The following is a 25873-nucleotide window of genomic DNA, read 5'->3' on the forward strand; positions in this document are numbered from 1 at the left end:
GAGTTTCTACCGCTTTGGAAGACATTTCCTACGCGGGGAATACTACGTCAGTACACTCGATGTTGTTTTTTAAATGTATGATGAACTTCTTTCACACCCTACGTAGCCAACCGTGCTAATCAGAGGTGCCGGGTAGCTGTGTGGCCTATGATTTGTAAATGAATAAAAATGCAACAGCCCTTTGTCAACCCAACACTGGATGAAAGACTCTCTGTGACGTGTCAGTTACGGGATATGTTTGACCATACTTCACCGCGCTGGTCAGTGAGGGTGTATGAAGGATTGCACCCGAGGACTGGCTCAGATGTCATTTGCCACTCACGTGAGCGTGCACGCCGGAAACTGAACTCGGGTCACCGGCTTCATAGCGCAATGTGCTAACCACCGCGCCACTACTCCTCCAAATTATTTGGCGGTTTATATATGAAGCTACATATATACTGTTCCGTATCACATATATTGGCCTTCTTGTATTCATGTTTACAATTCATGAATATTCACGTCGGCAAAACTACTGCTGAGCCGCCGACAGTGCAACTTTAAATGTGGCAGCGAGTCAAATCATTCGGACGGACTCCATTAAGTTGAACACGTAGGAGGCTTTCGCGACCAATATCATCCATAATAGAGGTTTTTGGGTTAGATCGCGGAAATATATAAATGTGTCGTTAAACCCGCCACCACCCGACACAGCCAACTAGTAAGGTTTGTCACGTAAACAGAACGTGCCAATTCGTCACTAGTACAGCACACCGGTGTGTTGGAGAGCCAAGCCACAACATTTACAATCGGGTGGTGGCGGGTTTTAACGACACATTTATATATTTACGCGATCTAACCCAAAAACTTCTATTATAGAGGACTCCATGAAGGTGTTGTTACTATTTCCATCGACTTCTCCCCGTACACCAAAAAACAAACCACCATTGCTCTTGCATAAATACGAATAAACATTCATAAGGTAGCTTATTGAGGCTCGTAATATTTTTTTGTTGTGGAGTGGCCAAATTATGCAGAGAAATCAAAACAATTTCGAAGCAGGCTTGTTTTTTTTTTCCACCACCACGAGCTTTTTAACCTTAAGGAAAATTTCTGTCGACTTTTATTTAAGCGACGGCTGACTTGGTGACATCGCTTCACCGCGCATTATTCCCAGCAGCATGGCAGCACTGCCTGCATCCAGTTAGGAAGCAATTTGAAAGCTTTATAACTTGATCTCAAACAAACACACAAGGTTATTGCAATTCATCTGTAATCAATGGAAAAGGTCACATCGGTGCCCAGTGGTTGATTTGAAGACGACAAACTGGGCTGACTGTTTGCAAGGGTCAAGGTGTTGGCAGTATTTGTATCGCGAATTCTGAACAAGAAGAATATAAAGCCACCACATTGGATATTATCATGCGATAAGCACCCAGCTGACTCTTGCACACCACCCTTGTGAATGTTAAGACTCGTTGTAGGTCTGCGTGTTAATACTTAGTCTTATAATAGCAATGTCCCATGCTAATCTAAATCTCAAAATGTATTTTCAACCGGACACACTAGAATGCCCAGAAGAGAAGCGACACATTGTGTAAGCATACGACACTAATACTCTGTACTTCGAGATCACACACCGACTTGCTGTGCTGCCTCCATTGTGTCCCTTAAGGGGCCATCCATTGAGTAGGTACACAAAAGTCTGTCGAAACTTTACCCTTCCTCCCCCCCTCCCTGTACGCACGCGGACTTACTACCCCCCCCCCCCCCCACCTGCGTACGTTCGTCTGACGCACCCCCCCCCCCCTGAATCCTATACAGCGGCCGATATTTAATTCACGCAGAAACGATCAAGGAGTAATAATATTAACGTGTTTAAGCAAACAAATAGTCCACCGCCGGACTCTCTAACTCATTTGAAGGCCAATGTCGACAAATTATTATCGAGGCTTCACCCCCCCCCCCTCGTTTCCTATGCGTACATTGTAGTAGACCCCCCAAGCGTAAGCGTACGCATTTGGGTTACCCCCCCCCTCTCTCCCCCCTCCGTCAATGGATGGCCCCTAATGTCCCACAAGTGTGTGCATCATATCTACCGCCGTACTATCCACGAGGCATGCGACTGTCCATCAATTCATCGATTCAGATTGCTTCTCGCGCTCACGATACATGCATCGAAGTGCGTGAGAACACGTCATTATTTACGCGGATTATTTGCTAATTTTAAATGTAAAAGTAAACGAATTCGTTTTTTTATGTATGCTTAGCGTCGAGGCACACGAGACAGAAACACGAGAAACCTAAAGGCGACATTAGCCACGAGGTGAAAAGTGATCGATTCGTGAATCAAATAGCCACCGCCAACTCGCCGCACGTTAAGTTTCGTTTGTCTATACTTTTTGGTTCTTTCGGTAAAGTCACGTAGGTATAAAATACAATAAATCACGACGTTTCGGGCGCAATCACAAGTGTCCCATGCTCGTCTTAATCTCAAAATTAATTTTCAAACAACACAAGTGCGTTGCGCCCGAAACGTCGTGATTTAATTTATTTTCTAGCTACGTGACTTTACCGAAAGAACCAAAGAGTATGGATTCCTGCGTCACGAAAGCTTCAAATCAGGATTCCGTTTGTCTGTTCGAGAAGGGTGAGAACTTGAGATAGCAGGAATAAATTTTGATTTAAAGCTTCCGTGACTGCAGGGATTCATATTATTGGTTCTTTCGGTAAAGTCACGTAGAAGGGAAATAATAAAATAAATAAATATAAAACATATTGCTTTAAAACATATAATACAATAATATAAATATAAAACATATTGTTTTAAAACATGTTGTTTTATATTTATAATTTTTATTATTTCCCTTCTAGTGACTTTACCGAAAGAACCAAGAATACGAAAGCAGGAATAGTCTCTCATGCGAGGGTGACCTGCTCACAATTCACGAACTCGCTGGAGGTTGAGTGAATTGGTAAAAACTTTTTTTTTATTCACCCCCACGTCGCCTCCACGCCGGTGGGTTACAGACACGCGCCACCCAAGTTTGCAAATGGCAATTACCCCACCAATTACGGAAGAGAAGCCGCCAATTACCTGACCGCAGTGCGCGCACGCACACGCACTCTCTCGTTTCGTGTCGAGTGGGTGGTTCTGCAACAGCGGAGGATGAAACAAAGTGCCGCAGGATTTCCATTTCCGTCGGCGTGGCGATGCGAGCGCTCGGCTTGGTCGCAATCCAGACGTAGCCTCGGTCATATGCCCCAAGTGGAGTTCTCTCTGTCTCTAAGCAATCATTGGGGCGGAGGCACTTTTGTCTGCTGGCTGACGCGATGCAGCTGTGGACATTCCACATTCCTACAGTGGGGAGGGCAAGTCTCTCCAGAGTAGAACCACTGTTGACTTTCCACAGTGGTAGCTGTTTTATCGACCCCAGAATGATGATGGGTTGCATCAACGTAGCTTTAATGGTTGGAGGTAGAATTGATTTTTTTTTAAACCGATGACTTCGCAACAATTTTTGCCCGATAAACCACGCATCAAGTCCAATCAAAGTCGAGCCACTGGCACCACCACGTGCGCCACACTTCTGTAAATCTCAGGGTACCTCCCATGGAAGGAAAAAGTAGAAGAAGAAAAAAACCGGCCTTTGAACCACGCGCAATTTTTTTTTTACAACCACCACCACCTGGAGGGAGGAAAATGGTCCGGGAGACCGAGGCCTCCTGAGCCTTAGGCCACCCTGCAGCTGTCTTGGCCGATGCGGTTTCCACACACACACACAAAACCACTGACGGCTCACGGCTGTTGACCCTAACCCCGACGTCACCGCCACCACGTACGAAATGAGCCCCGAGCCTGCCTTCTGCATCCCAACATGCCCTCCTCCTGCAAAGATATCACCTCTGCTTAACCCAACCAAATAACTTTTGTGCGCCCCCCCTTTCAAAAAAAAAAGTTTTAAGTCAATCACGCCTCCGCTCTCAAAGTTCTACCCGGGCGCCCACCCTAAAGCGTCAAGCAATTAGCCAGCTCGGTGCAACGTTGACGTGCGGAGGGGTTCGAAGCTGTCACGGACCCTGCCCCTACAGGCTACCCGAGTCTTTATGGGCCTCTTACCAATATTATCGTAAGGCAATTACTCATATTTAATTTCGACAATGTTCTTCATGGTCGATGCTTTACAGCTGCTTTGTCGCTAAGTCCTATGCCAAGCAACCCCCAGTGGCAATATTCCTCGTGGAATCATTTTGCACGCGTACAGCCATTCGGCACATACACTCGTCGTTCTTGCAACGAGATAAACAATATCCTCCAAAGTATTTGTTCATGATCTCATGCGATTGTTTTTGACGTCCCCATTACAGCAGGTGACGTTCTGGATATTTTCAGGTACAATTACAGATTCCGCTATAGGAGTACAAACATAGTTTTTATATATATGAGCTGGCTTTTTTGCAGCTTAATTGCCACTCGCATTTGCAACCATTTCCACTTTCTCTTGGCCACTGCTGAATGAGGGCCTCTCCATGCCATCTCCAGCCCCCATCCATAATAGTGCCGTGATTCGTTTCACATCTGCACGTCAAATAATTTCAAAACTCCATCTCCACAGCGCTCATTCTCTTTTGTGCAAAATTGTTTTTTTTCCCTATGTATATATATATATTCCCGTCCATAGGCTAACATCTGTGGTAAGTGATATCAGGACCAGTCCTGGCCCTCCCCATCACCAACGTAGCGAAGAACGGTCAAACACCCAACGTGATCGACGCGTTAGGAGCCCTGGTGCAGCAGTGGATTGACAAACGGGGCCGTAAATTGTTGTTATTATGATTATGACAGGAACATTAAGTGGGTGTGTGTGTGTGCGTGCAATCGACAGGAATTCCCTCGCCAACGCGTGGAGGGCCTGGCGGAGGATAACGCCGCTTCCAAACATCCCCACCGAATAGTGAGGGAGCCCCTTCGTGGTGACCTGCACGCTGGTGATGAGTCCAGGGGTCAGCAGATAATGCGCGGCAGCAAAACAAGCTACCGCCTTGCAGAGGGGGACACACACACACACAAAACAACACGCTCACCAGTTGATACCGTCAGTCTACCAAGCGCCCACAAACAAAACAATAGACTCTCTAACATTCCTTTGTTTATTTTGTCTCCCCGTGGCGGCGGTTGGTTGGTCGGTCGTGTCGGAGAAAAAAAAAACTAATAAAATGGTGAAAACCCGTTGGTAGCGTGACGACTGCGTGTCTCGTGTATTGTACAATAACATGAAGAGAGGCTAAGCATCTCGCGTTGCTCAAAGTAGCGCAGGGTGACGTTCATTGAGCGAGTGATGGAAATTCCACAGTGCTCTGGGCTAGAGATAACGACTCTTCCCACACCGACAGCATACGCAGAAAAACAGCAATAGAGCCACTGGCAGTAAATAACAATACGACTTCTCATGAAGAGGCCATGAAGATCGATAGTTTCCATTTGCACGTGTGTGTGTCTTGCAACACAACAGACATTGGCTTGTTCCAGGCTTGTTTAGTATTGATTGATGAGCCTCAGCTTATTGCACAATTTGGTCGGGAATGCCTCCTTGTTATAGGTTTTCTAATGGGCATGAAAAAGGGCCAAGTCTCGAAGGAAAGTTATAAATATAGAAAGCGCGTTGGCCAAAACGTTAACTATTACCTTCAGAAAATACATGTCATAGCTATTTTAAATCAACAGAGAAACCAGCAACCCACCTTCTCTACTGCTTTATTTGGGCCTCCACAATGATCTATGCATAATCCATCCATTGGCAGCCCTCGGCAAGTGATGGAAATTCCAAAATTATACTCATATTGTACAACATAAAGCTGAAACTTAAACATATGCAGTGCCGGGATGGTGGATACTCTGAAAAATTAATCAGTCTCAGATGACGACTACTGTTTAAAAGTATCGAAAAGCAATCTAGCAATTTGTTTTGTCAGAGTAATGTTTATTTATGCTCACTTAACGGTGTTCATTTAACCCAAGAAATGACAGCTCTCCCCGATGGTTGTAGCCTTTGTAGCATAGTTTAGAAGCGCCAGCTGCCATTGTTTCAAATGCTGACAAACATTTGCCCTTTAAAAAAATAATTTGCAAAAAAATGCCCTTTTTTCACATTTTACATTAATCCTAAAATTATAATCAACCGGTACACGCAAAGTCGTGATAGTCTAATTACACACATTCAATTTGATCAATAATACAGGATCACATTACCAGCCTTCGTAATCTGATTTCAGCTTCGTATTGTCTGTAATACGTTACTCATCACCACCGGGTATGTTGTGGCCTTAAGTTACGACTCAGTGGGTTGTCTTGCGAGCCTGAAAATCTCGCTTTCAAGGAAGGCTCAAGTTAAACACAGCAGCAGCAAAATAAACTGGTTACAGCGATGCATTGTCTGTAATGCGCTACTCCTCACCACTGCCTAGTTTGTGGCCTTAAGTTACTACCCAATGGATTGCCCTGCGAGCGTGAAAGTCACGCTTTCATGGAAGGCCAAAAGTTCAAGACGACAGCAACATATCTAAACAGCAACAACAGCACGATAAGGTACACCCACGCTGCTAACAAAATATTAAGTACAAATTACGGGTTTATTTTTAAGAAATTCTGCCAACAACAGATCCGAAACGTAATGTAAATTAAAAACAATGTGTAGAGTTATATAGAGAGCTCCATTCGTTACTGTCCAGGAAAAAGGTTATCAGTGTAACTCGGACGTGATATTGTTTCCAAATTTAACGCGCATCAAACTAGGCGAGAATTTACAAAAAAAAGAAATATTCACTTCAGAAAATATGGCAAGAAATTCGAGACATGCCATCAGTTGAGAGGGGGCGTTTACCTTTCGAGCTGGTAAATTAGTTAACTGCACAGGCGAGGCATTTGCAAACACCTTAGAGACATATTTAGACATGTGGTAAGCATTAAGTACTCTTTAAGTACTGCACTATGCAATACGTTCCTACTGCAAGTGGGAACTTAATGTTGAACCAATATGTTCCATCAAGATGCATCATCGAGTTCCAAACACTGTGCCAACAAATGATTCATCATTAAATAGAGCGAGTTGTTAACAAACATTTTCAGGACCAATAATGCAGTTGAAAGGTGGGAGAAACTAACCTAAATTATTGTTTATTTTACCAGATAAGGCCCACTGGCCTATATAGCTCTTTTTCAGAAGTGACCCGGCCACAAATGATAGCTCAACAAAATGGCTGATCATGTGGATATTGACAGCAGCAAAATACTCTAAACGCATGTTCATTTTAAATGTGGAAGGAAAAACTGGAGGACCCAGAGAAAAATCTAACTCCAAATACAGGGTCGGGATTGAACCCATGACTTCTGCATACCAGGCGAGGGAGTTAACATCTCGCCACCCAGGGGGGCTGAATGACTGACTCGGTAAGTGGGCCTAAGACTGGACCCTGCGGTGAAGCTGTTGGAAAGTCTATTTAACGAGCAAATGTGAAGAACAAGAGCGACAGAGATCGACGCGAATTACCTTTGCACGAATCACACGCCCTTATTTCCACAATGAAGCCACAATGACAGATTTCTCAGGCATTATTATACAGATTTCCACTAGCTCACTCCACATCGCGTTGCTAATTCGTTTCACACACACACACACGAAGACGGTAACACTATACCAGTGTACATGCAAGTGCTACGTTCTGAAATGTAATATTTTATAATAACAACACACTTTGTTACGACGTATTAAAATTGACGCGCACAACAAGCAGAGCTCTATTTTGCCATGTGCACAGGATAATGGCCATAGTGTATATTTTTTTCCATGAACTTCAGAATACGCGGTTGCTACGTTCACCCTGTAAGGGTGCGGCTCAAACAAGACCTCAAAGGCTGTACGCAGGAACATGGAAAGGTCACGCATTGATGTCGTGGCACGTAAGGAGTTCCAGAGCACTGCAGGACAGGCAGACTATAGTAAAATGTCTTTTGGATGTGAACTGCCAACAAGACCACGACAGCCTTGCACAGGATCTCTTGTATTGTAAGCAATTATTCATTTTATGTCATTTAATGCGGGTTATTTACGGAAGAAACTGGAGTTCCAAGACTCTTTTGTTCAGGTGGGTCCTGCCAAGTTTTTTTATTTCAGTGGGGGAGAAATGTTGCCGTGTGTGTAATTGAGTAATTTTCAGATTTTTTTTTCGGCATTGGTATACGTAACCAATAGCAGTTGCATTGTTTGGAAGGTTGTTGTATTTTTTTTGCTACGGGGAGGGAACCCAGAAGAAACCCATACAGAACAGGGGGAGAAATATACAAACTCCGCATAAGAAGGCACCCGAGTCAGAGATCGAACCCACGCGATTCCTCCTGCGAGGTGCGAGTGTTACCACGGCACCACCACCATATTATATTGTTACACTGTGCACGGTTCTAGTACTGGTAGGAACCTCCTGGTTACACCAGCCCACAGGGGATGGTTGTGTCCGTCCGTCCGTCGTGCATCCAAAAATGTGAGGGGTCGGGCTGGGTGGAGAGGGGAAGGTGGGGAGGGGCTGGGTGGAGAGGGTGGGGAGGGGCTGGGTGGAGAGGGTGGGGAGGGGAGGGTGGGGAGGGGCTGGGTGGGGAGAGGCTGGTCACCCCGTGGTGCCCTTATAAAACTCAACGTTTAACCTACTCACGCCGGCTTGTGCCCGCCCTCACAGTCGGGCATATTTGCGGAATACACCACGCCGCCGTTGACCCTGGCCATTGACCGAGCAACCCAACGTTCCAACCAGCTCCCTCCGCAAGAATGTGTTATCAGAATTTTTGTTCGTTTTTTTACTCATCAGAGAAACAAACCTTCAGCATGTATCGCAAAGGGCGGAATTATATATATATTTTTAATGGTTTGATAAAATAAATCTTTGTATGGTGCTGTGGTGAGTAAAATCGATGTCTACTCGCTTCTTTTTCAGAAGTGACCTGCCCACAAATGATCGCTCAACGAAGTGTATTATCACGTAGAAATGTATAGCAGCCAGAATACTCTAAACGCGCGTTCATTCTAAATATGGAGGGAAAACCGGAGGACGCGGAGAAAAATCCACGCGAACATTGAGAGAAAGAGAGAGATAGACACAAACTCAAAATATTCAGCAGGCGTCAAGGTCGGGATCGAACCCACGACCTCCTTCATACCAGGCGAGGTAGTCAACATCTCGCCACTGCGGCATCTATTATCATGATTACTACTTATGGGGAAGCTGCCACGGTGCGATGGTGAGCCCACTGGATCTGCAACAGACAGGTCGCCGGTTTGAGAGCTCCTGCTGCGGCAATTGGAATCGACGGTGAACATTTCTTCAATCCCGTCCCTCTGCCCCCACCCTGCAGTCGGAATGGGTTCTCCACAGTCGATCGGCAGGTCGCGTGCGGTGGAGATGAAGTGTGGGTGACTCCCACGGCGTGGAAGAGTAGGCCAAAAAACATTCTCTGTAAGAGGGGCTTTGTCTAGGCCTGCATTTATTGCAGGTAACGCACATTCACCTCTTCGTATTCACGGAGTACGTTGCGGGGAAAAAAAACTCAATTGAACGACCAAAACGTATACACGCACACCAAAAAAAACAAACCCACGGCGTTGAAGAGTAGGCCAAAAACATCCTCTGCAAGAGGGGCTTTGTCTAGGCCTCCATTTATTACAGGTAACGCGCATTCGCCTCTTCGTATTCACGGAGTACGTTGCGGAGAAAAAAAAACTCAATTGAACGACCGAAACGAACACACGCACACCCAAAAAAAAAAACCCCACACAGCGTAATAACCGAAGCAGCTTTAAGCACTCGAGGCCAAGAAATCGGCACGAGGCAGGCACGCAAGCCCCAAACGGCAAACAACAAAAAATTACCCGCTAACGCAACCGAGTGCTGCCCAGGGGCTCCCAGGAGCTCCGCGCAACCTCCGCGCCGGGGCGGATCGGGTTCTTCACGGTCGAAATGTTACGCAGAGTTCAAGCGAGCTGGCACCGCGAGGCCCAAGCCACAAGCGTCCTCCAAGATTGACTTTATTGGTTCCAGCGCCCTGCGTCAAGTGTTTGTTTGTTACGGCAGGGAAATGTGATCGTGCAAATATGTAACGCGTGCGGCGGTTACGTTGTGGGGTTTATTTCTAGATTTGAATCATTGCCTCACTTGATGCAGCTAATCTGGCTGTGACGGTCCCACCTGATGACGGAGACTTGTGTTGCCTCCGAAACGTCGTGATCTTTATTTTATTTTATTTTTATTAATTTTGATGTTTTACCTACGTGACTTTACCGAAAAAACCTAAGAATATGAATCCTTGCAGTCACGAAAGCTTCAAATCTAAAGTTGTGGGGTTTCTTTTGAAGGGATTTTTGTTCATTCTCCCCGTTATTCTTACGGCAATAATTCAGACGCTAATTGATTGTGTCACTGGTATGCCATAGGGGTTATAATGGGAGTTTCGAACTGTAAGTGAATATGCTTTTTTAATTAAAATTCAAGCACGTTCAGTTTCTGCCCAGGTCCTAGAGGACAGGTAGAGCATCTCAATTTTCATTGATTCCACATTGAAAAATCCTGCTTTAACTTTTCAGCGTGACTTTGTGCAATGCTGAAAGTGCACACCCATGCGTGTAGGTATGTGTGTGTGTGTGTGTTCGCGTGAAGCGAAGTGGTAGCGTGGTGGTTAGTGCACTGTGCTATGAATCTCGTGACCCAAGTTCGAATAGCGGCCATGGCTAACTTGCAAACTATCTGAACCGGTCCTGAGCCTCCCCTCGGTTGACTAACCCATAAATGAGTATCTGATGCAGTGTGTAAACATCAGCACTGTGGAGACAGATGTGACCAGGCATGGTGTTGGCCACACCACCCCCGTGTCTTCCTGCAGACGTGCTCGCTCACGGTTCGTATCCCAGCAGTCTGTTTAGGCTGAAAAAAGGGATCTTCGCCTCTTATGTGCGCGTGTAGAACGGTGTTACAGTGGTCGATGCACATCCCACAGTCTTAATAACATGGGGGTTTGATATTCCGGGGCATGCACATCTGTGGCACAAGGTATATGAACTTATCCTAGGCCTCCCCTCACTCAATTCAGCCTTATTTGAGTCTGCCTACGTAGTGCCATGTGTGAACTTCAGCAATGGGGAGACAAAGTTGTCCCCGACAGACCTGGTCTTCACCTGAGGACGGCTGCTTGCGTTGTGGCCGAAACGTCGTGAGAATTATTTTATTATTGTTTTATTTTATTATTTCCATTCTACGTGACTTTACCGAAAGAACCAAGAATATATAACCTGTAATTAATAATTTTCCCTGTTCGCAATACTATGGACTTGTAGTGATCCAGAGTCACAATTGTATCCAGAAACCAATGCTTTTTGAATGTCGCAGTGAAGATTACAGCCTTTGGGCAGTTGGAGGGTTCAAGTGAATCCTATCGCATACGACATATACAAATCTAAAACCACACACATTACAACAGATGCAATCCATTGCATGTATCGTGACCTTAATGTTATTCGTCATTGTTAAATCTCGCGTATATAAGATTCAGCGGATGATCTTTACGTGCATTGTCTTATTTTTAAACTGGTTCATTTATTGACAATACGCATCAGTTCTAATCGGCGAGGGGGGGGGTCTTAATCTCTCCCCCCACCCCCCTAAGCCAACTCGGTCTCAAACAAGTAGCACCTGGTGCACCAGGGACACGTGGCACGCTGCTGGGATTAAAGCCCACACGTGTGCAGCATCAGCCTGAAGAGGTGTCCGCTAACGTTGTCCCAGTTGTCTCTCTAAGATATAAAATAAATAAAATCAACAGACCGGGGTGCAGTACGTGCGAGGAGTGTGCGGGGAGCGGTGGGGGAGTGACGCCACAGCGGTTGGAAGACTGCCCTTCCAAAACCCAGTGGGGGGTTGTTGTTTTTAGCTCCATGTTTCGGCCACAGCTAAACACCAGCGCTCAGTAATATCTGACGGGTTGTTCTGGGCCTCCTCTAGGTAGACTATGCCTTAAATGAGTATTCTTAGAGTTTTTTTTCGGTAAAGTCACGTAGGTAAAAAATTAAAATTAATAAAATAAAAATCACGACTATTCGGAGGTCTTCAGGTGGAACCGTCACAGCACGATTGCTGTATCAAGTAAGATTCTTGACGGAAGCTTGTGTTGCCTCCGAAACGTTGTGATTTTTTTTTTATTAATTTAAATGTTTTACCTACGTGACTTTACCGAAAAAACCTAAGAATATGAATCCTTGCAGTCACGAAAGCTTCAAATCTAGACTGAAATGAGTACTTGGTGCGGTGTGGTAAACGTCGGCACTTGGTCGGCAAAGGTGGTCAGCTGTTACGCTGGCAATACAGCCACATGATGTGCCCTGCTGGCCTTAATAGGTGCTTGCTAACAGAGTCTGTATAAGCCGCACAGAGGGGGAGCTAATCTGCCTTTTGGAGACCAGCTCACATTGTTGCAAGCTAGGTATGTAAATATCCGTCCCCGTCGAGATTCAATTAATCGTCTTGATTCTGGGTACCAAATTTAGATTTGTGAATGACACTTCTACGTATTAGCATTAAGCTGACTATAGCGCCTTTGGTGGCTTCAGGTTTTATGTAAATCAATTACTGTAATTGGATACTCGTGCGTATGGCAATACGTTCAGGGGCTAAATGCCTTCATCGTCGAGGTCTGCTAACCACAGAAGGGCTTCAGCTAATTACATACAAGATAGATGAATTAAAAATAATCTTAAGAACGCTATTCGTCGTGTGTATAGTAAGTAGAAGAATGGATTTGTAATCGATGGGTTGTTGTGTCGTTCCATTCCTGCTTGGCACGTAAAGTCACAAACACCCAAGACCTTGGTTAGACTCCCAGGCCCTGCACAAATAATACCAGATCCTGGCTTCCACTCGGCATGATGGTCTGTGCAAATTTCGTGTTGAGAAACGGAGGTGGTAGAAACCAGTCTATCTAAAGGACAACCATGATTGAACAGAAGGCATTTTTGTCAACTCTGGAAGAGTGATGGGCCATGTCGATCCTAGACCAGGATACGAACTCGCAACCTTTCACTTTGCGAGCCAAGTGCTCTTACATGCAACGTCACAAGCCTAACAACGCCTTGACAATTTGGTAATACTGCTGTATTTGAGAGTTACAAAAAAACTAGAAATCATAAAAAAGTTACACCGAAAACCGACTGTAAGACTACTACTCTAAATTATAAAATTATTAACAAATGTTGTTTATATTCCAAGAATCCGATGCCTTACAAATGTGTAAGCATTGTGCACACGACTTAACATCGTAATGAACTCGCGCATTACACTTGGGTCCTCAGATCAGTGAATGTATTCACAGCTCAGGAAGCAGGGCAGTCTGGAAGTTTTTTTGCTCAACTGAATTCCTCCAACTTCTCCAAAAGTTTTTATTTTTTTATACAACTTGTTGTCTCGATGGCCTCTCACCTGAGGAATGTACGCTTAGTGGAAGTGTACCACAAAGCAGCCCTCGCTCCACGTCACAAATACAAACGAAGGCAAGAGATGGAAGTGAGAGTCTGGACTGCTGCCGACGTCAAAAAAAAAATGAACATCTCTCGTACAAGACCCTCTGCCGTCGAACTTCCCCGGTTTCAAAGTTCCACGCTGCCAGCGGTCGACCATCAACCGAATCGGGAGCTGGGCCACGCGGCCAACTGACTCCACAAATTGTTGTGTCGAAGATTGGGCGGCCTGCAAGTGCGGACACCAAAGCCCAAACCATCGACCCGCGTCGTGAACACTCCGCTGGCGTCTTCACTCCTCCAAAGGAGGAGGAGTGAACGAGATCCACTGTGTCTGAACAGGCAATTGAGTGAATGACAAATCTATAATTACATCATTAAGCTGCTGCTATGAAGCCGTACGAAAGAATAAGAAGCAGCAGCAGAAGAAGAAGCCGACGTAGAAGTATATTCTGTAAAACTACTGGACATCTGTGAACAAGGGGCTTTGTAGCTCATCGGATTCTTCCGGTATGAATAAACATTCTGATGCTGAAAATCCCCGTGGTATAAATGAACACCGCGGCTGACCGCTCAACCTACAGCCAGAAGGTTGCGAATTCAAATTCGGATTATCCACGTGTGCCATTGCCCGGCTGCGGTTGATACGATGAGAACCACTTTGTAAAATAATCAACCGTTGTTGGTCATACGGGGTCACTGCCCCCCGCCCCCCATAGGAATGTGGAATTTCCACGACCGGCACTAAGTGGAGACCACAGATATAGTTTGAGTCGACATTAAACCCTTTCGCGATGCTGTTTTAGCTCAAAATCTTGAAGCAATACACACATTCATTGTGGAATAACTCAAGGTGCCGTAATTATTGTTGCTACATATTTGTTTTGGGGGTCGGCCACGTAGCTGTACCATCATTGTATTTGGCTACGAAAAAGCTATGTTGGGGAAAGATGTATTGTTCCTACAACACAGACAACGTTTCCCAGCCAGCCTTCCAAAACAAAAAACCGGTCACGAATCTCAGTGGGCTCCGACCTAATAAAATTGATGGCCAGAAATCGGGAGCAAGAAAGCAGATCGCTACGGTCTCGTGCCTGGTTTTAGTGCGTGCGCTACAGACGAGCGCGTTGAGAACGTTGCGAGAAAGCCCCTTAATTCTAGATTTGAAGTTTTCGTGACTGCAAGGATTCATACTCTTAGGTTGTTTTCGGTAAATTTACTGTATTAGCTGTGACGGTCCCACCTGAAAACGGAGACTTGTGTTGCCTCCGAAACGTCGTGATTTAATGGATTTATTTTCATTTACTTTTATATTATTTTATTTCTATTATTTTTCACCTACGTGACTTTACCGAAAAAACCTAAGAGTAAGAAAGCCCCTTGTTGTGAAAGGCCATCCTGCTAAATGCTCAGACGCGACTCCCCCTGGAGTGAGTGTGTGTTTTCCAACATTTGTCCGCGGTCTGTCACAGAAGGCCCTCATCGCTCTCCTCATCGGTTAACAGGTGCAGGGTGGATTCAACCCGGAGGAGGGCAGAGAGGAGACAGGGAATCACGGGGGGGGGGGGGCCGGGGGGGGGGTGGGTGAGAGAGGCTCGGGGAGGGGGAGGCTGTGAAGAAGGAGGGAGCCATTGTTTTACTTTGTGCTCTGGGAAAGGCGCGAGTCAAAACCTCTCACAGCGGAGTTAAATTGGCATTTGGCGTGTGTTGTGTGATCGTGAGTGCACGTGTGCGCGCGCCTGTGTGCGAGCGCTTGGGGGCGAATTTTACGTGCGCGCGCGCGCGTGCGTGCGCGTGCCTGTGTGTTCACGCGCGCGCGTGCACGTGCCTCTGTGTTCACGCGCGCGCGTGCACGTGCCTCTGTGTTCACGCGCGCGCGTGCGTGTGCCCGCGCTGCCGGGAGCAGAGAGCGCAATGCCAGTTCACGGGGATAAGAGTTCGACGCCCACCCACGGCTATCATTAGTGGAGTGATGATAGCTGAACTGCGCCTCTCCTAGGTAGACTCAGCCTTAAATAAGTACCTGGTGCCGTGTTTAAGGGTAAGCACGATGGAGGATACACCGACTCCTCGTGTGCTGTGCAGGCATTGATAGGTGACCACTTTACAGCACTTTCCCAAAGAGACTAATTAAGGTACACGAGGGAGCTTTGCCTCTGCTTGTGTACACATCTATGCGACGTTGTGACTGTGTGTGCGTGTGAATGTGCACGCGTGAGTCGTGGGGAGCGGTAACGTGGCGGTTAGCGCGCTGCGCTACGAACCTGGCCACCCGAATTCGATTCCCGCTCACAGCCAGCGCCAGTGGCAAATATCTGAAACGGTCCTGGGCCTCCCCTAGGTCGGCTCGGCCTCAAATGAGTACCTGGTGTGGCGTGTGTAACATCGTGCCGGCAATCATAGGTCCTCGCTCACAGCACTTGCCCCAAATAGGTATGTGAAGCCTATACGGAGTATCTTTGTCTTGTGCTATCGCGTCTGTATAAGAATGTTCCTGTGTGTAAGCATGCAAAGCGTTAATTGCGTGCATGAATGCGTGCAAGTGACTGCATGTATGCATTTGTACGTGTATATATACACACACACACATGCACGCACACATTCCAACTTGCAGCCACAACAGAAATAAGTCCTGAAAATTTGAGGATAATATTAAACATATTCTTGGTTCTTTCGGTAAAGTCACGTAAATAGAAAAAAAGCACAAATAAAAGCAAAAAACACTCGACGTTTCGATCGCAACACAAGCGGCCTTGATCAGGCGTGTGAGTGACTGCATGATAAGGACCGCTTGTGTTGCGATCGAAACGTCGTGGGTGTTTTTTGCTTTGTTTCAGATTTTTGTTGTTTTCTATCTACGTGACTTTACCGAAAGAACCAAGAATATGAATTACTGCAGTCACGCAAGTTTCAAGTCTAAATATAATATTAAACAGGCTGCCGTGAAACCCCGTGGTCAGGATCCTTGCCATTGAGTCACTGTGGAGGACGTCCAGTTCCCACAGCTGCCGTGCTGCAGAGTCCTCGCAAGAACATGCCACCCGTCTACTGCAAAGTGGACACGAGGCACCAACGTGTGTGCAACTCGTGCATTCACAGGACCTGAATTTGTTCTCTGCTTGATTTTTTCAAAATATTTTATGAGCAGGGCAAGTCCGTCAGAACTGAGTCCAAACGGACTCCAAATCAATAGGCGAATCTCCGAATCGAAAACGAAAATCTGACATCATTAGACCTCCTTTGCCAGTACGAAAATATAATAGGGTTTTTCCCTTTTTTTCTGGCAACAAAACTGAAACCGCTTTACAAGGAATCATGTCTGCATTAACCACAATACTTGTGGTTAAAATGCAAGCAAAAAACACACTTTGATAATATATTGGCATTGTCCTTGAAACTGATTGGTCCCACACCAGAGACAGCTTTCTTTTGAGCCTCGACCCAATTGGTGCTAGACCAGAGGACGCCAAAAGGCGTACAGCCTAAATACAATGCACTATCAGAGTAATGAGGGCTCGGGGTGAGCATCTACATCATTAGACCTCTTCTTCTTGGTTCTTTCGGTAAAGTCACGTAGAAGGGAAATAATAAAATAATAAAAAGAAAACATAATAAAATACAATTCTCACGACGTTTCGGCCACAACGCAAGCAGCCGTCCTCAGGTGAATAACAGGTCTGTCGGAAAGACAGCGTCTGACATGACTTTACCGAAAGAACCAAGAAGATGAATCCCTGCAGTCACGAAAGCTTTAAATCGAAAAATCATTAGACCTCTTTTTCCAGTTCTGAAAATCTGACACGTTAAGTTAAGTAGGATTGCGTGTAGTCTCGCATTCAGAATCACAATATTTCTTTATACTTGAGGAATCCAATTAACTGTAAAGCTCGTTTTAAAACAGATGTCCAGTTGGGGCAGGTAAGAACCTCGCAACAACAAACAGTACAAGGACAAGATACGAGTGCAAAGTACAAGAAAGATAAACAAATCACCCACAAATATACAAACAAAACTACACCATCCCCTTCCTTCCAGGCCGAAACGGAATCGAAACTGCATCAGGCTTTGAATGTATCTCATCCCTAAGAAACGGGGATGTCGCTCAACATCACACAAACAAGCGCTTTCCACTGATCATCAGCATCATTGGCAGCAGCCTTTTCTATCCACTTCTAGATGAATGACATCGCACACATCATAGTCCCTTGTGAACCAGAATTATAACGCAAATATAAAATTGTAGGATTGGCTCACGAAGTTTCCGACTTTTGTTTTTAAGTAGCTGTTGATGAGGAATGCAGTGGACATACAAAGATAGATGTTTTTGTGTCTGTACTGTCACCAAAAAGGCAACACATTTCTCTGCTCAAGCAAGCATTGTAGCTTTGTTCTTCTTGTTCACGTCCCTGAGCCTCTGGTGGAAATTTCCACATTCCTAAGGCAGTTACTCTAAAGGACAAAATATCGTTGAGTTCCTGCACGGTTATGCTCATTTGCTGTCAGAGTCGCTTCTTAGCTCAATGGGCTTCAATCAGGACGATACGCTTCTGATTCTTCTGATTCAATCCACCACAAAGATATGGTGGGCTGAGTCAACCATGCCAACCCCTCCCCTCGTCCCCCAAGAGAATGGTAGCTCACAACCTTCCGATGATTATATATTGGTCGCATGCTCAGACCACTCGAAAAAGAAAAGGATGGAGAAATTGGCGACAAATAATTTCATTCATATAAAGAAAAACCCGGTTGTCTGGGCTATTACCATTAAATTAAAGAGCTCTGTGTTGCAATACAGCTGCAATGCAGCAGCAGACAACATGCGGCCCTATTATAGGAAATTATAACAAATTACAAACCACTCATTGAGATGAACTCGACGGTGAAAAAAAATTGAGACTATACTAGTGTATACACGACCAATGCCACTACTACACTTGCATAGTATCAAGAGAATTCTTCCAAAATATTTGAAGTTAACAGGCAAAGCATCCACATGTGTAAATGAGCAATCTCTGTTGGTGGACTTCAATATTCCACATTTCCCACGGCAGGGCGCAGTCTCCCGATAGGGTGACAATTGGTGTTGTCCCACAGAGCGCTGGTTATTGTATCTGCTCCAGACAGACAATTTGATCTCGCAACTTTCCAACTGTGAGTCGAGCGACACCCGAACAGGCATGAACACAAAAACGAAAAGACACTTGGAAAACATGATGTATCACAAGCGCACGCGAGGCACCACCAACGCTAGTAATTGGCAGGAGGGGATGAATCGTTTGCGCAAAGCGCACGATGATTTGTGAAACCTTGCCGCGTATTGTTGCGAATCAAGCCGGCGGTGGTTGCCAATGTTTAACCAGCCACAACGCTGCCGATGATTCCCAGAAAACATAATCCCCAGCAGAGTTTGCTGCCCCAAAACAAATGCGACTGGAGAACCTTCATCTGAAAGGGCCTTTCAGCCGATGAATCTAATTGCTATTAAATGTGATTAATTTCTGGTGAAACTCCGCAGCTTTCATTTATTTGTTTGCGTGTTTCCATGGCTGACTGCTTCTAGAAAATAAAAATGCACATTTTATTTCCGCACAGCGCCTTGGGATGTAGTCTCATTCAGATGCTGCTACGAATGTCCAAAGCATGTCTTGTTTACAGGCGATAACAGGCTTAGGCAGTCGTTAATGATTTGTGTATTTAAACGTACTTGTTTACTGTATTTGCCTTTGTCTATTTGCTCATGTAACCCGCATTTGGTAAGTCGATTGGACCCGTCCCCCATGTGAGAAGCCGTCGAAAATAAATAGAGACCAGAATCTAAGCCGATAACAGCTGAGTGCTAGTCCGTCGAAGGGATACGATAATCCAGAGATCTGCGTGTTTCATTGTCTGTCCGCTCCGTCTATCTACCACATCGACCCTCTCCGTATTATTCAAGGAGCAAAAAAAGAAAAGAGCACAATAATTTCGCCGAACATCTGCAGAGTCAGCTGTTTGGTCAGAGTAAGCATGCAAATTTATATACAACTGCCCTTTAATACTGGTAGGAACCTCCTGATTACACCAGCCCACAGGGGATTATTGTGTCCGTCCGACCGTCCGTTGTGCATCCAAAAATGGGAGGGGTGGGGCTGGGTGGAGATGGGATGGTGGGGAGGGGCTGGGTGGGGAGGGGCTGGGTGGGGCTGGGTGGGGGGTGGGAGGGGTGGGGCTGGGTGGGGAGGGGCTGGTCACCCCGTGGTGCCCTTTTAAAACTCAACGTTTAACCTACTCACGCCGGCTTGTGCCCGCCCTCACAGTCGGCCATATTTGCGGAATACACCACGCCGCCGTTGACCCTGGCCATTGATCGAGCAACCCAACGTTCCTACCAGCTCCCTCCGCAGGAATGTGTTAAAGTCTACATACTGATGCTTTGTTTAAGACCGAAACAGGATTTCTCCATAATTCTAGCTGTCGCTTGATGAGTAGATGTTGTGGGTTTACTCTCCAACACACCGGTATGCTGAACTAATAACTAATTGGCACGTTGTGTTTACGTTACAATTCTTACCAATTGGCTGTGCCGGGTGGTGGCGGGTTTATCGACACCTTTATATATTTACGTGATCTAACCCCACCAAAAAAACCTCTATCACGGATAACATTGGCTCGCGAAAGCCCTACCACGTGTTATACTGAAGCCGTGTCTCATATTTAACGTTGAAAGGCAGGGCCATCCTAGAGTTGAGTGCCTTTATTTGACGCCACGACAGTCCAACGGAATCGAATTTGGTTTGTCCTTTGGCAAGAGACTGATGGCTTTTAAAGCCCTTGTCCCGCCGCCGCGGCCCCGGGGTGCCAGGAACAAGTCACGGGGAGCCACCGTGAGCCACGGACACATTCCTGACAGTTGTTGTTACAAGACGAGCCCGTTACGTGTCAGTGCATCGGCTTCCTGCCTGTGCATGGGGCCCGATAGATGTGTTGTTTTAACACCTGTCACTACAGCAGATGGACAATTAACACGTGATTAATTACACAAGCGGAGCTGCGGTGGTGAGTGTGACTCGGCCGTCGCTGCGGCTTTAAAAATGCCCAGGGATGTCCTGAATCTGCATTTAATGGGATCAGCGGATTTTAATCCATTTGATCCCTGGGTGTTTGGTGTTCTAGTTTGCGTGGTTGGATGTGACTTCACTTTCTCGAGCGCTGCTTTACGTGTTGAGTTGATCTAATGGATGATTACGATGTATCTGCATTCTCGGGGAGACATTAGAGTCTTATCGCTTCATAAATCACTTTCCTCCCACACATCAAAAAAAGCTCAACGTGGAACTGGCCAATCATCACAACCAGGATTACTTTTTCTTCTTGGTTCTTTCGGTAAAGTCACGTAGAAAGAAAATAATAAAATAATAAAAATAAAACATTATAAAATTATTCTCACGACGTTTCGGCCACAACGCAAGCAGCCATCTTCAGGTGGAGAGCCTGGGCTTGCCATTCAGACTCTGTCTACTTGACAGACCTGTTCTCCACCTGACGACGGCTGCTTGCGTTGTGGCCGAAACGTCGTGAGAATCATTTTATTATGTTTTATTTTTATTATTTTATTATTTTCCTTCTACGTGACTTTACCGAAAGAACCAAGAAGATGAATCCCTGCAGTCACGAAAGCTTTAAATCGAAACCAGGAGACCCTTTTAAAGAGCCTTCAAACACAGCGAGGCGTTCCTGGATAAAGGACTACATTAATACATGATTTTTACATGTTCGCAATTAAATATCGCTTACTCTCTAGTTCTTTCGGTCACGTAGATAGAAAAAATAATAAAAGTAACACGATGTTTCGTTCGCAGCACAAGCGTCCGTCCTGATAGCACGTGATTAATTGATGATGGACGCTTGTGTTGCGACCGAAACGCCGTGTTTCTTTTGTAGTGTTTTCTATCTATGTGACTTTACCGAAAGAACGAAAGAGCATGGATTCCTGCAGTCACGAACGCTTCAAATCAAGATTGAACAATCGAAGCCCCTCTACCCCGCGTCCCCCCCTCCCAGTGGCAAGCTTGTTTTGTCAAAAATTCTTGCTGTGGAAATTAGTGATTCACTTCACATTTGTCACCCGATATATACATATTTCATTTAAACTTCGGAATAACCGAACGAAGTGAAACAACCGCGTATGACGTTATCAATTGTAATTTTGCACAAGCATTGCTGGCCATCTTGAGGGCATTAACTCTCCCACACGGGAGGAACTGCTTTCGTGTCCAAAGGGAGCTCAGGATTTGCACTCAGGACCTCCTTGGTTCTCTGAGGCCCCCTACACCGCTTACTTGATATGCCCGGCCACCTCAAGCGGCTTTCAATGCTAACGCTAGCACGTGCAGACAATCGCATTCCAGCGCGAGCAGGTTCGTGAACGTTACAAAGCTCCCCGGTGAGTCCACGAGACCAAGACGTGCAGTGTAAAGGAATACGTGCAATGGTGTGCGCACAACTATTTGCATCTTATGATTGACTCAAGGAAAAGTTTATAATCTGCTCACCAGAGCAACGAGCCCTGCCTCCAATTTGTTATTGGGAACTCCCTGCATAGCCTAGCCACCCGGTGCGGTCACTTAATTATGGGTGTAAGCGTAGACGAGCACACCTGCCTTATTAGATTATATTCTACATTTTTTTAGAATACTTCCTGAGCTTATTCCTCTAGATATATCAAGCTAAGTCAAAGCGTCTGGCTACTCGGATAAATAACGACATGCACTCATCTGCTTGCAGCTTTGAGTCAGTAAAGTGAAAACTACGACTTAAAACTTGTTTTATTTTACCAGATAAAGCAGACTTCGCTATATAGTGACACGGCCACAAATGGCAGCTCAACGAAGTGGGCTTAGAATGGTGAAATCTATAGCAGCCAAATACTCAAAACGCATGTTTCTAAATGCGGAGGGGAAACCCCGGAGGACCCAGAGAAATATTCCACGTGACCACGGGGAGAACATGCAAACTCCAAATATACAGCAGCAGGCGTCAGGGTCGGGATCTAACCTGCGACCTCCTGTATACCAGGCGAGGAAGTTAACATCTCCTAGCCACCGTGGCACCCCCTACACCACCATGGGGAAGTACATCATCTTCAGGGACAAACATCCTTGCTTGACTTCTTACAAATGGTACTTATTTGCATCGACCCAGAAGAGAAGATGAACTGAGTAAAGCCCTTCCCAAGACAGAGGCTTGAACTTACAACCCTGCAATGTTGAGTAACGCGCTCCGACCGCATGCAGCAGCACCACCCAGCCTAACACGACGATCACGTGACCAAACCCCGTTGCATTGTGGCTAGCTAACGTAAAGTGAACGCACACAACCACAATGCTAACAAGCAGAGTCCCGAGTGGGCAAGTGGCACACAGCAAGAGCCTGATGAGAGCAGACAGCTGGCGGATCCCTTCAGCCTGTGCAGCGAAACGTTCTCAGTGAGACGGCAGACCTAGAAAAAGCAAAAAAAATGAGCCAGATTCCTCCCAAACGCCACTAACACCTCCCACTGGCGCCCCCCTAACCCCCTGCCTCATCATCCCCTGGAGCCAACGGGTCTAGCCTCCAGATGCAGATGTCTGCACGTGGACGGGAGTCACAACAACATTTGTTATTTTTGTTGTTTTCTTTGAACCTATCTACGCGACCATTACCGAAAGACCCAAAGAATATGAATTCCGGCAGTCACGAAAGCTTTAAGTCAAAATTTAAACATGTTATTGTGAAAGACCCAACGCAGAAGATCCCTGGTTCTGATCTTCCACGAAAGCTCATGGTCCACCCTAAAGCGCATCCGCATAAACCCTGGCAAATGCGGATACCTGATGCACAAATGGAACATGTAAAACTCTCTAGTAGCGTGCGACTGTGGTCATCCAGAACAAACCGTGCGACGTGCAACGACGCAATGCCCGATCCACAAATACGGAGAAGACATCGCAGCGATGCGCTCCGCTGCACCGGACGCGGTTATCGGTGCTTGACTATCCCTATGTGAAATCGTCGTCGTTGATCTGCGTCGATATCAGCAACCGCTCGACAACTGTAAGGTGTAGAACACACTCTTTGTTGTTTTCGGTAAAGTCACGTAGGTAAAAAAAAATACAATAAAATTAATGGAAAAAAACTAACTTTATTTATTTATGTATTTCCCTACGTGACTTTACCGAACAAACCAAACAGTATGAATCCTTGCAGTCACGAAAACTTCAAATCTAGAAGGTGTAGAACAGCTCGGCTAAATTGCGTGCAGGGTTGGAGGGTCAACACAGGCGCCTCTGAGCCAGGCTGCAAGCGAGTGCCCCACCGGGGATGTCTGAGCGGGACTGCCATGGGCCAGAGATAGAGGCACTGCCCTATACGTGGTTACGATAAAAAAACATATTTCCCTGTCGCCTTGTCAATTATACACAACCGGGTTCATTCATTCATTCAGACGCTGTCTCCCCAACAGACCTGGTCTTCACCTGAGGACGGCTGCTTGCGTTGTGGCCAAAACGTCGTGATAATTATTTTATTATGTTTTATTTTTATTATGTTATTACTTCGCTTCTACGTGACTTTACCGAAAGAAACAAGAAGATGAATCCCTGCAGTCACGAAAGCTTTAAATCGAAATACAACCAGATGTTGTGGTCCTGTGCGAGACACAGGCCCACGTCACAGGAGCGTGACATTTCCGCCACTGGCTCAGAACCTACTGGACATCTGTGAAAAAGAGCTTTACAGCTCATCGGATTTCTCCGGTAAAAATAAATATTCCGGGTCTGATCCCACGCACACGCATCGTTGTGCATCATCACGCGCACGTGTGGACGCAGCAACTCCCTGCCTTTCACCTCGTACGTACACAACAGTGGCTGTGCTACGGGAGACGACTGGTGCTCGCCGTAGGAATGTGGAATGTACACGCTTGGGCACCGCCCAACCTCCGTTTGATCGTAGACGCCGCAACCACCTGGGGGTGGTGGTGGTGCAGTGATTCTGACATCGGCGGCGACGGCACCACGAGCGGTGCGACAGCTGAGGCGTCTGTGTGCGGAGCGAGGTGGGGGGGGGTGCAGGGGGGAGGTGGGAGGAGGCGAGGTGGGGGGGGAGGTGGGGGGGGAGATGAGGTGGGTGGGAGGTGAGGTGGGGGGGGAGGTGAGGTGGGGGGGGCGAGGTGAGGTGGGGGGGGGGCGAGGTGAGGTGGGGAGATGGGGGGGGGAGATGAGGTGGGGGGAGAGGTGAGGTGGGGGGGGAGGTGAGGTGGGGAGGGAAGGTGAGGTGAGGTGGGGAGGTTAGGTGGGGGGGGAGGTGAGGTGGGGGGGAGGTGAGGTGGGGGGGAGGTGGGGAGGTGAGGTGGGGGGGGAGGTGAGGTGAGGGGAAGTTAAGGTGAGGGGGAGGTGGGGAGGTGAGGTGGGGGGGTAGGTGAGGTGGGGGGTTGTGAAGTGGGGGGAGGTGAGGTGGAGAGGTGAGGTGGGGGGGAAGTGAGGTGGGGGGAGGTGAGGTGGGAGGGGAGGTGAGGTGGGTGGGGAGGTGAGGTTGGGGGGGGGAGGTGAGGTGGGGGGGGGGGAGGTGAGGTGAGGTGGGGGGGGGAGGTGAGGTGGGGGGGGGAGGTGATGTGAGGTGGGTGGGGGGAGGTGAGGTGGGGGGGGGTGTGAGGCGGTGGTGGCGACGCAGCCCGCACGTGGCTCGGCGCGCCGAGTGCGTTCCAGACGGACGCCCTGAACCCCGCCGGTGAGGGGAGTGGAGCCCCGCGTCCCCCCCGCCTTGGCCGGGCCTTCTCTAGCGGAGCCTTCCCTGGCCCTCCCGCAACGGACAGACGCGCGCGAACGCAACGAGAGAGATGGAGCGACGGAGCGAGCGTGGGGGGGGGGGGGCCCAGGCAGGCAACACAGCAGCCGGAGACTCTGACGACGGCGAAGACATCCGGCGAGAAGAAGGGCAGAGGCAGGCAGGGCAGCGTCTGCCATGAGCCCAAGCGTCTGCTGGAATCGCGCTGCAATCGAGTTGCCTTCCTGTGACTACGTTCGCCGCGGATGCGATCAACACCTGCCCTGTGTGTTAAGCCAATTAAGGGACTTTCTGTTCACTGTGAGACGTGGTGGTGCTGGTAGTGGCAGTGGTGCTGGTGGTGGTGCTGGTGGTGGTGCTGGTAGTGGCGGTGGTGCTGGTGATGGTGAGCGGCAGTGTAGCGGTTAGCGCGCTGCGCTATGAACCTGGCGACCTGGGTTCGATTCCCGCTCACGGCTAACACCAGTGACGATTATCTGAACCGGTCCTGGGCCTCCCCTAGGTCGACTCAGCCTTAAATGAGTACCTGGTGCGGTGTGTAAACATCG

Source organism: Lethenteron reissneri, chromosome 42, assembly GCF_015708825.2.
Source record: "Lethenteron reissneri isolate LAM-NWPU_2019-01 chromosome 42, ASM1570882v1, whole genome shotgun sequence".
Lineage (NCBI taxonomy): Eukaryota > Metazoa > Chordata > Hyperoartia > Petromyzontiformes > Petromyzontidae > Lethenteron > Lethenteron reissneri.